The 10,540-nt window shown below is 43.8% G+C and overlaps 1 pseudogene; it reads left to right on the top strand.

Moving 5' to 3' along the window:
• Positions 1-8,275: 8,275 nt before the first annotated feature.
• On the top strand, positions 8,276-9,305 carry LOC128114757 (myosin regulatory light polypeptide 9-like; annotated as a pseudogene).
• The last annotated feature ends 1,235 nt before the right edge of the window (positions 9,306-10,540 follow it).

Below are 10,540 nucleotides of genomic sequence, written 5' to 3'. Positions count from 1 at the left end.
GAGTACTCAGTTTGGAGCACTCAATCCTGTGTGTCTTCATCACAGCCCTCCCTTCAAGGCTTAGGGAGCTGTGCAGAAGAGGAGGCAGAAAGATTGTTAAGAGCCTAAAGTGATGGGTGACTCCAAGGAAACAGTGTCTTCCAGACACACAGGAAGGAAGCCCGGAAGAACTCACAGAGACTATGACAGCCCGCACAGGGCCTGCACAGGTTCAAGCCAGACTGGTCCCAGCACTGGATACAGGCTTCCACTGTTCACCAAGAAGCTATCTGTAATTGATACCCACTTCAAAGGGAAAACCAGTTTGCTCCAATAGAGTCTCAGTGAGTATGTTAACCACACTTTGGAGAAGGCCCCAAGCCCAGCAGTAGATGGCCAACACGCAATGAACTCAATGGCATTTTTGCAGACTTTTTGTCTCATTTTGCTTTGTTTGGGGCATTTTTTCCCTTCTTATTGGTCTTTTGTTTATTTTGATTTGTGTTTTTGAAGGTGTTTCTTGCTTTGTCTGTTTTTAAAAGTCAGAGAAAGAACATAAAATTGGGTGGGTAGCGAGGCAGGGAGGGAAAAACATGATCAAAATATATTGTGTGAAAAAAACTTGCAATTAAAAAAATGTCCAGGTGCTTTAGAAACCACAGTGAAAACACATCCCATTCTTTTACCTTCTGGCTGTTTGCTAGGCATGCAGGGGTATAACCTAGTTTGGACTAAGGTGTACAGTGAGTTGGAAAGGACAGATTGGGCTTTCATTAGCAGTTCAGGGAGCACTGATCCTGTCTATCATGGTCAGTTCACACAGCATTAACAGGGACTGTCTGCAGGTCCACTCCATAGCTAGCGTAGGCAGCACCTCCCAGATCCAAGGGGCTCTGAACTCTGCTCGTTCAGTAAAGATGAAACGAAGATGGGCAGACCTCCAGACTAAAGCAACCTGAGCTGGCATGCTTATCTTTCATCTCAGTTAGTCGCCCTGAAGTAAGAGGGCATGAGAAGGACTCTACAGCCCCGGCAGCCTTAAAGTGGGTTCCATTGGTCGCCAGGGCTTCCCTCTCCATCTCATGTTCCCTCAGCCCCTAGACACAATGTCCCTTCCGATAGCTGACAGTATCCTGAGGCTGGTCCCGTGTTATCCCATGGAGCCCCTCTACCTCTGAGATCAAGAACATTATCCTTTTGGGTTTGCTCTTCCATCCTCCGGTGCTTCTGCCTCCTGCAAGGATGGGGATGGGGATGGGATGTAGGCTTGTGTAATTTTAGCTTTGCCCATGACCCTGATCTCCCTTGCTAAACTTGATCGTTCTTTCATCTCTCTGCTTGCCCGTGTCGGGTCCTCCTCTCTCACTCTACGAGAGTCTAGCCATATGCATCGGTTGGGGCAAGGGCTCTCTTTCTGTGGTAAGGTTTTAAAAGGATTAAAGCCTCAAATGCTTTGAGCTTGACAATGACCTTAATCCTATAAAGAGTCCTTTTCTTCCTCTTTCATTTTAACACACACACACACACACACACACACACACACACACACACAGAGAGAGAGAGAGAGAGAGAGAGAGAGAGAGAGAGAGAGAGAGAGAGAGAGCTCTGTAACAGTCTTCACTTAAACCATGCCTTCCCATAGATTCCAAATAGATAAATGCAGTGGACTGGTTAATCCCCTGGGGCCTGTTTCCAAGAGAACAGTCCTTTCCTTCCTATATGTGGACAGCCTCAGGTCCCTAGTTCTGGGGTTGCCACAACACCCAGGGTCTTGTAAAGTCTTGTCCTGCTTGCAGATTCCTGAATGCATAGAATTAGATAAATACGCTGTTTGCTCAAATCCTCCTATGGTTAAAACACCAGACCACGACAAATATGGAGTTTTGAGCTCAAACCTATTAAAGGGGTTTATGTGTAGCTAAAAATAGAGGAACATTCATTCCATTCTTTTCTTATTAGAAGCTGGATGAACTTTGCCAAATGTGTCTCCAAAAATACATCTCCCCACCCCCTGTCAATAGCCATATTTGCTGCCACCCCCAGCAGGGTAGATTCTGCATTCCCCAGTACAATAACCACAGTACAAGGGAATCCTCCATAAAATACCATCTTAGCTCAGGAGCGCACAAGTACATGCTTTCAAGAATGAAGATTTTTAGCAGGGCGGAGTGGCACATGTCTTTAATTCCAGCACTTGGGAGGCAGAGGCAGGCAGATCTCTGGGAGTTCCAGGACAGCCAGGGTTACCTAGTGAGACCTTGTCTCAAAATAATAATAATAATAATAATAATAATAATAATAATAATAATAATTTTAAAATGAAGATGTTTAAAATGACTTTTCAGCAAAGTAACTAAGAAATGCTAGAAATGTACCAGAAGGGAAATTTAAGAATGTGGGCTGGCTCCAGAGTACAGAGAAAGTGGCAGCAGACACAAGAGGGCCCCAGTTATAAGAAACCTTCACTGATTTTTTACAAAGGCTGTCTTCAGCAGTAACTAGAATGCTACCAAATTCAGAAGCTAGACAGATAATAATTGAATCTCTGGCTTTTGAAAATGCTAATGCACAATGCAGTGGCTCCAGGAAGCTGTAGACCTTGTCTGCTTCTGAGAGGCCAAAGCCAGCCAGGCTGGAGCTTGACTCTTCATCTGCTTCTGCCCTCTTGTGCTTTTCTGTTTCATGAGTCTAAGCAGAGATGGGGAGATGCTTGGAGATGACCTCCCCAGCCAACAGCAAAGAGTCATTGCTTCGAGGACAATCTGCAGTGTCTGTGTGATACACAGTGACCTCAGTAATACAAAGTACAATGGGTACAGTTATGAGGAGGACATTTGCATGTGCCAGAAAATTCCTGTGCCGCATGAGAAGCTGCCTTTTAGAATCACAGATAGAAGTCGTCTTTTCTTAGGTACACTTGGCTTTACTTGTCCCCCATTTCCTGCCAGGACAGTCCAGTTGCTCTGGATGGTTCCCACTAGCCCAGGTTTTTTTTCTCTGTTTGATCCCACCCACTTTAAGTCCCTGTGGCCTTCACCCTGAGGTAGGCTCTGATGTGGACCTCCTTTAGGTTCACCATAGAAATCCATTTGCACAAGATCCACAGACGCTACCATGATTAATTGCCTGGAATTAGTAGTGTCTGGTTTATGTTGTAGACTTCATAGCTTCTACCTGCAAGACCTCCCCTCTCAGGGCCCCTCTTGGTGGCTGCTATATCCTAGATGTGGGTTATCTCCCCAAATTCATACATCAGAAACTTGATCCCTAGGTATAATCATATTGAATAGTAGCTGTTTTTTAAAAGGTGAGAACGAGTGAGAGAGGATTAGATCATAAGGGCACTGTCCTTTAGATTAATGCCTGTCTAGTGGGACTGAATATCTACCTAAAGAGCAGGTTTTTATAAACAAGTTTTGTCATTCTTGGCTCTTTCTTGGCTCTATGATTTCTTTCTCACCTGTGATGTCTTTTATATGAATGCCTGCCCCGTGGTGGCATTTAGATCAGGGTCCTTACCAGACGTTGGAGTTGGTACCATGGCCTTAGACCTCCATAAATGTGAACTAAATAAATCTATTTTCTTTATAAACTGCTCAGCCACAAGTGTTCATACAAAACAGACTAGGACAGTGGTTATGAAAATGTTTTGAAGCCAGGTGGTGGTGGCGCACGCCTTTAATCCCAGCACTTGGGAGGCAGAGGCAGGCAGATTTCTGTGAGCTCGAGGCCAGCCTGGGCTACAGAGTGAGTTCCAGGAAAGGCGCAAAGCTACACAGAGAAACCCTGTCTCAAAAAACAAACAAAAAGAAAGAAAGAAAGAAAGAAAGAAAGAAAGAAAGAAAGAAAGAAAGAAAATGTTATGAAAGTTGTTGACTTTACAGACATACAGCTGAATTTACACTTTAAAATAGTTGATCTTGTGTAAATTTATCTCAGTTAAAACAAAAGCTATGACAACTTCTCTCATTGCTATGCCCAAACACCTGTTAAGAAGCAGCTTAAGGACAGACAGTGGTGGTGGTGCATACCTTTAATCCCAGCACTCAGGAGGCAGAGGCACGTGGATCTCTGAGTCTGAGGCCAGCCTGGTCTACAGAGTGAGTTCCAGGACAGCCAGGGCTACACAAAGAAACCTTATCTCAAAATCAAAAGGAAAAAAAATTAAGCTGCTTAAGGAGGAGAGTTTTATATTGGTCCACGCCTTCAGTTTTCCTTGGTAAATGTACCATATACCTGGCTTCTCCACTGTATCTCATGCATTACCCATATAACCTCACACACAGTCCTTTCAGATGCTCCATGCAGGTTATATGATGGTGCTACTTGTCTCCAGTCTGAAAAGCTTTCCGAAATCCTAGTGCAAGCACAAACTACCTGTTTACTCTTGCATCCTGAATGCCTGCAAAACCAGCAACACACCCAAGTTCTTCTGTCCGTTCAAGATATAGCCACCTTAGACCATGGGTACAGCAGCCTCTATGCATCTTCATGGTTGCACTGCTGGCCCCCAAGACTTGCTTTATGCAAATGCTCTCAATGGAAAATGTTCAATTGAGTTTACAGTGTTATACCCTGGAGTTCAGTGGGTGGGAGCTTGAAGGCACTTTCTTTATTGTTCCTGTTCAAAAGACAAGGTTTCTACTTAATGGTGCTATCTTTTTAAACAATTACCACCACTTCATCCACTCCTGCTCCATCTCCAACTTTAATTGAGATCATAATTCCTTTCCACACCAAAGTGAATAATTTTTCCCCATCTTTCTACTCAATTTTTTGCTTTCTATCATTGTAAATCTGGGTAAATGCAGTAAAGCAATAACCATACCATGTTATAAATATTACTGGTGCTTAAAATTTCCTTTGTCAAATAAATTGGTCCATTACTTTTTAATTCAGCCTCACTCGAGGTTTCTGGACATAGGATGAATGTAACCAGGTTCTTTTGGGTTATAATTGCCCTTGAGCCCAATTCCCAATTGAGTTCTTACTCTCTTCTGAAACTTCTTGAGAATAATATTTCCCACACTCCTGTCTACTGGCACTTTGATCCTCTGAACTCCTTCCAGAATCACTTGTGAAGCTCTGTTGAGAATACTCTAAGGCTTCTCCAGTCCACAGCTCTGGACTCTTCCACATTCTTCCCACCAACTAATCCTAAAGGCCTAACAACCACAAGGAGAGTCACAACAATAATCCGACTTCTCTGTATTTTCTGTATCACTTACTCTGCGAGTTACTCTGACCAAAACTTGAAAGTAAACAACTTAACAGAGGAGAGGCTTGCTTTGGTTGATGGTTGGAGGGATACCATCTATCACGGTAAGGAAGGCACGGTGGCCAGCATCTTTGGGACAGTGGGAGCTTGCTGCTTCTGCTAATTCACATCTCTGCAGATCAGGAAGCAAAGAGTTGAAAGGAAGTGAGGCCAGGCTAGAAAACCTCAAATGCCTGACCTTCACAGCCTTCCAGAATATTGCCTCCAGCTATGAACCAACTAATAAAACATGTGAGCCTCTGGGAGCATTTCACATTCAAACCATAATACTCTTTGTCAAGTCCTTCTTTTAGGCTGAGCCAGCTCCCTGCCTCAGTCCTTCTCCCTTTCTTGGACCCAGCCAGGCCTCTGTTTGGGGTGCCAACATTTTCTCTTATGAATATCAGCATTGTAGACTTGGCTATGAACAGCATTCTATCTTAATGACTTATGAAGTGTGGTGAAGAGGATCTTGAGTGCAAAGAAATGTTTGTTTGTTTTTTCATGAACCACTAGTGTCTTTGGAATTCTATCCCCAACAGGTTTGGAGGCCCTGGGACAAAGAATACCTGAGAACAGGCAGCTAGGAGTTTCTGGATCTAGGCATTAAGTGTGTTGAAATTCAAATGAAATTTTCTTAATTGCTAGCATTTGTATTGATAGCAGTTTACAAAACACTTTTCACCACGATTCCTTACTTGTTTTCACAACCACTCCAGGAAGCAGATTTCATCCTCGTCTTAACAGATGAGAAAGCTGACACTCAAGGAGGTTAAGTGACTTTGCTCTCTAACAAGCCAAGAACAAGCCTTCCACTTCCCCGTGAGAGCTCCCAGGTGGGAATCTGTGCATTATGTCCAAGTTTTCCTCAGCTGAGCACTGCAGTGGGGGTGGAAACTTCCTCATCATACCAGTAGTCTGTTTGTATTGCTATAAATGGGAGGTGGGGTAGTATAGTTCACACATGTCCTGCTCCAAGACAGCACGTGGTCTCCATGAGGATGGCCAAAGCTCTGAGTTCCTGCAACTGTGTGTTGCTGGAACTCAGTGGCACCCACTGGAGAGTAGCGGGGTCATAGGAAGAGTCAGCACGCTGGGCTTTGGAGTTGGACAACTCAGCAAGATGCGTAGGTTCACCAAGCCTCAGCTCTTGACTGTCCTTGTTTGTCTAACGGAGGCCGTGAGAGGACTAAATGAGAAAATGTCCACAGGTGTTGGCATCCACACAAGCAAGCTCTCGTCCACAGTCACCATCCCCTGTAACAAGTGAGTTTGGCACTAGCTGATCCTATGTATTTTGGGCTTCCTGTGCAACTAACTTAGTCTAAGCTGGATGCCCTTAATCTTACATATCAGAATCTACAGAGTGCTTAAAACACCATCATATTGAATGACAGATGTTATTCAATTTGAGTTTTTCAACACTTAGGCACAAAAGAAATTTACAGAATTTATGAAGTTTAGTCATAAAAATATTTTCATATTTTTAATCTATTTCTTTCTTTGTGTGGTTTATCGAGACAGGGTTTCTCTGTGTAGTTTTGGTGCTTGTACTGGAACTCACTCTGTAGACCAGGCTGGCCCCAAACTCACAGACATCTGCCTGCCTCTGCCTCCCAAGTGCTGGGATTAAAGGCATGTACCACCAAGTCCAGCTCATCTATTTCATTTTTATATCAGATATATGCATATGTATATATAAATATAAGATATATGTCTATATCTGTATATGCATATATTGCATGTTTAGATATATGTATGTGTCTACATGTATGTATCCATAGATATACATGTCTATGCTGATATTTGTATACATGAATCGGACATATAATATATATATGACCTTTCAGTAAAACTATTTTTATGACTTTAAAATTATATGTGTATATATGTGCTAATGTTTTAATCTTAAAAAATCTACTAAAATGCAATAACTAATAGATAAGAACACTAAATAAGGTGTTTCTCTGTTAAAGAAAGATATTTAAGAATATAGAAGAAATGACAATGTTTCTACTTTCCTCTTTCCTTTTGCTTTCTGAGGGAAAATAGAGGTGAGATAGTTTTCTAGAATTTTGAAAGCAAACCACATTTGTCTGTAATGGCACGTTGAAGAAGCCGCCATTTTTAATAAACCTGACTAATGACCAAGTGTGAATAAAACAGAGATGTGAGTAACCAGGCAGAATTTATGTCATCCTAAAACTGGAATAAAAATCTATGATATGGAAAAATGCCTTTGGGGGTTTGGCCAAGTTCTTAAATCAGGGGCTGGGCATAATGGCTGCGCTCGGGATACAGCATCCAGTCACACAGAAAAAGCCTATTAAAAATTAACAAAATAGTTTTCGAGACGATTTTAAGCATTATGAATTGGCAAATGGCAATGACCAGCTGATCAGGTGACTGGTTTGATTCTTAATAGCCAATTGTAAAGGAAATGGACCACAGCAGCTTTCAGGCACTGGCAGAGATGGAGGTGTGGGGTACATTCCAATGTAAGGATCCGCAGTTCTCCAGGGAGCAAACACGAAAGTCTGTCTAATTTCTCATCAGTATTGAGTGTTGCCTAGCATATCAAGATTAAGTCTGGCACTGGGAGGAGGGGTTTATATTAGAGTGGGTCTTAGAGTTGGAGACAGTAGGGTAAGAATCGCTGGTTTAATCATTTTGTTTTCTTATACCATTGTGTTAATCACTGTTCTCCCTAGTCCCCGGTAGTTCCTGATGTTTTTACATGTTGGGGCCTGGCCCAGCTTATAGGGACTGGCATACCCACAGTTGTTTCCTTGGTCAAGCTCTTATATTCTACACTGCGGCCCCTTCATCCCAGAACCAACAGTCAGGCAGTTAGCAAGAAGGTCTATTCTCTGAAATTGCTCAAACTGGTCAAACCTAAACCGATTTATCTTGCCTCACCCATACCTCCCTGCAGAACCACTACAATAAACCCCTGGTTCCAGAGCCACAGCTGCCATCCCCCCCATACCCTCCAGCATCTTCTTGGCACCAGGGAAGCCCCACCCACTTAAAGCCAAAATGTCCATCAAGCCAACTAAGGCCAAGGCCACCAAAAAAGTGACCTCAGTGGGCTATGTCCAATGTCTTCACAATATGTCACCAGCCCAAGATCCAGGAGTTTAAGGAGGCCTTCACCACGATTGACCAGAACTGTGGCCCCTTCATTGGCGAGGAGGACCTGAATGACATGCTGACCTCTCTGGGGAAGAACCCATGTATGGTGGTATTGTGTTCCCCAAAATATTGTGCACACTAATAAACTTATCTGGGGTCAGAGACAGAACAGCCACTAGATACAAAGGCTAGAAAATGGTGGCACTCACACCTTTAATCCTAGCACTCCAGAGGTAGAAATCCCTCTGGATCTCTGTGAGTTCAAGGCCACATTGGAAACGCCAGGCATGGTGACACACGCCTTTAATCCCAGAAAGCGAGCCTTTAATCCCAGGGAGTGGTGGTAGAAAGCAGAAAGATATATAAGGTGTGAAAACCAGAAACTAGAAGCATTTGGCTGGTTACGCTTTCAGGCTTCTAGCAGCAGTTCAGCTGAGACCCATTCTGGATGAGAACTCAGAGGCCTCCAGTCTGAGGAAACAAGACCAGCTGAGGATCCAGCGAGGTGAGGTAGCTGTGGCTTGTTCTGGTTCTCTGATCTTCCAATGTTCACCCCAATACTTGGCTCCGGGTTTGTTTTATTAATAAAGACTCTTTAAGATTCCTGCTACACCCAGGGATGACTACCTGGAGGGAATGGTTAGTAAGGCACCAGGGCCTATTAACTTCACCCTGTTCCTCACTCTGTTTATGGAAAAGCTGAACAGCACGCACGCCCGAAACACCTTCACCTGTTTCGGTGAGAAGACCTCAGGTTTCATCCATAAGGACCATCCTAACAGAGCCACTCGGCACCATGGGCAACAGTTTCCTAGATGAGCGACTGGACAAGATGTACTATGAGGCACCTATTAATAAGAAAAGGCAAGTTCAACTACACAGAGTTCACCCACATCCTCAAAAAAGTGGCACCAAGGACAAAGAAGACAGCTAGGCAATCCTTAGCCTTCCCAGTGCTCAGGCCCCATCCCAGTTACCTCCTCAACATTCACATACTCATTGGTACCAGCTCTGTGTCATGGCCACCACCCTCCCCATTAGGGGCTAGGGTTCCAGCTCTCAGAGAAGAAAATGAGCCTCAAGACTCACAGGGTATATGCGGCAGCCTGGAGCAGGAATTCCTAGCACTAGGAAGGGTCTCTGACACCCATAAGGAAGGACCATAGTCTGGGGAGGGGATCCAAAGGAGGGACACCAGCATGCACCAAGGGGAAGACCCTGAAGATATGGGGCCTTGGTTATGCCTTCATTTTCCTGGGCTACTCCCAGGAGGAAAGCACCCATGTCTTGGTGCTAGACCCTAGTTTCCAGCATCTCTACAAAGACATACACATTTACCATGTCCCTTTAAAGGATGACAATTCTCACTTATGCCTGTCTGGTCACCAGCTCACACTCACCTCACCAGGGAGTGCTCAGAATGCACACATAAAAGGTGATTGTCTGAGGGGATTCAGTCTTAATAAAAGGCTGAGCACAGCAAAACAATAAAAACAAAATCCTCTGGCTCAGCAGGGTGGTGGTGGTGGTGGTGGTGCACACCTTTGATTCTAGTGCTCAGGAGGCAGAGACAAAGGGATCTCTGTGAGTTCGAGGCCAGCCTGGTCTACAGAACGAGTTCCGGGACAGCAAAGGACAGCTAATGCTACACAGAGAAACCCTGTCTCAAAAACAAAAACAAAACAAAAGAAATAAAAAACGAGGCTGGAGAGATGGCTCAGTGGTTAAGAGCCTTGACTGTTCTTCCAGAGGACCCCAGTTCAACTCCCAGCACCCAATGATAGCTCACACTGTCTGTAATTCCACTTCCAGGGGACCCAACACCCATGGCAAGACACCAATGCATGTAAAATAAAAATAAATAAATTAAGAACAAAACAAACAAAAAATCCTCTGGCTCATGGTTTCCTTCTTCTCTCTATTTTCTAACACTCCTGGTGTATCTCATTTGGCTCTGGGTGGCATATCCCTCCTTAGGATCTTTTTCGACGGCTGTCAGTTTCTGATTTTGCATTTTCCAAAACTGAGTGAGAATAAAACCTATATTTAAAAAAAAAACAATATACATCAAAATGCTCTGAGTCTCAAACCACATGTATGAAAATGCCAAGTGTTCAGAGAAGGCAAAACTGAGTTGACTTTGAACTGTACGGTACAAAGTGTCTGGTG

This window comes from Peromyscus californicus, unplaced genomic scaffold (assembly GCF_007827085.1).
Source record: "Peromyscus californicus insignis strain IS unplaced genomic scaffold, ASM782708v3 Scaffold_19__1_contigs__length_69161282, whole genome shotgun sequence".
Classification (NCBI taxonomy): Eukaryota; Metazoa; Chordata; class Mammalia; order Rodentia; family Cricetidae; genus Peromyscus; species Peromyscus californicus.
Note: the sequence above shows the minus strand (reverse complement) of the source record. Positions and strands in the feature narration are given on the sequence as shown.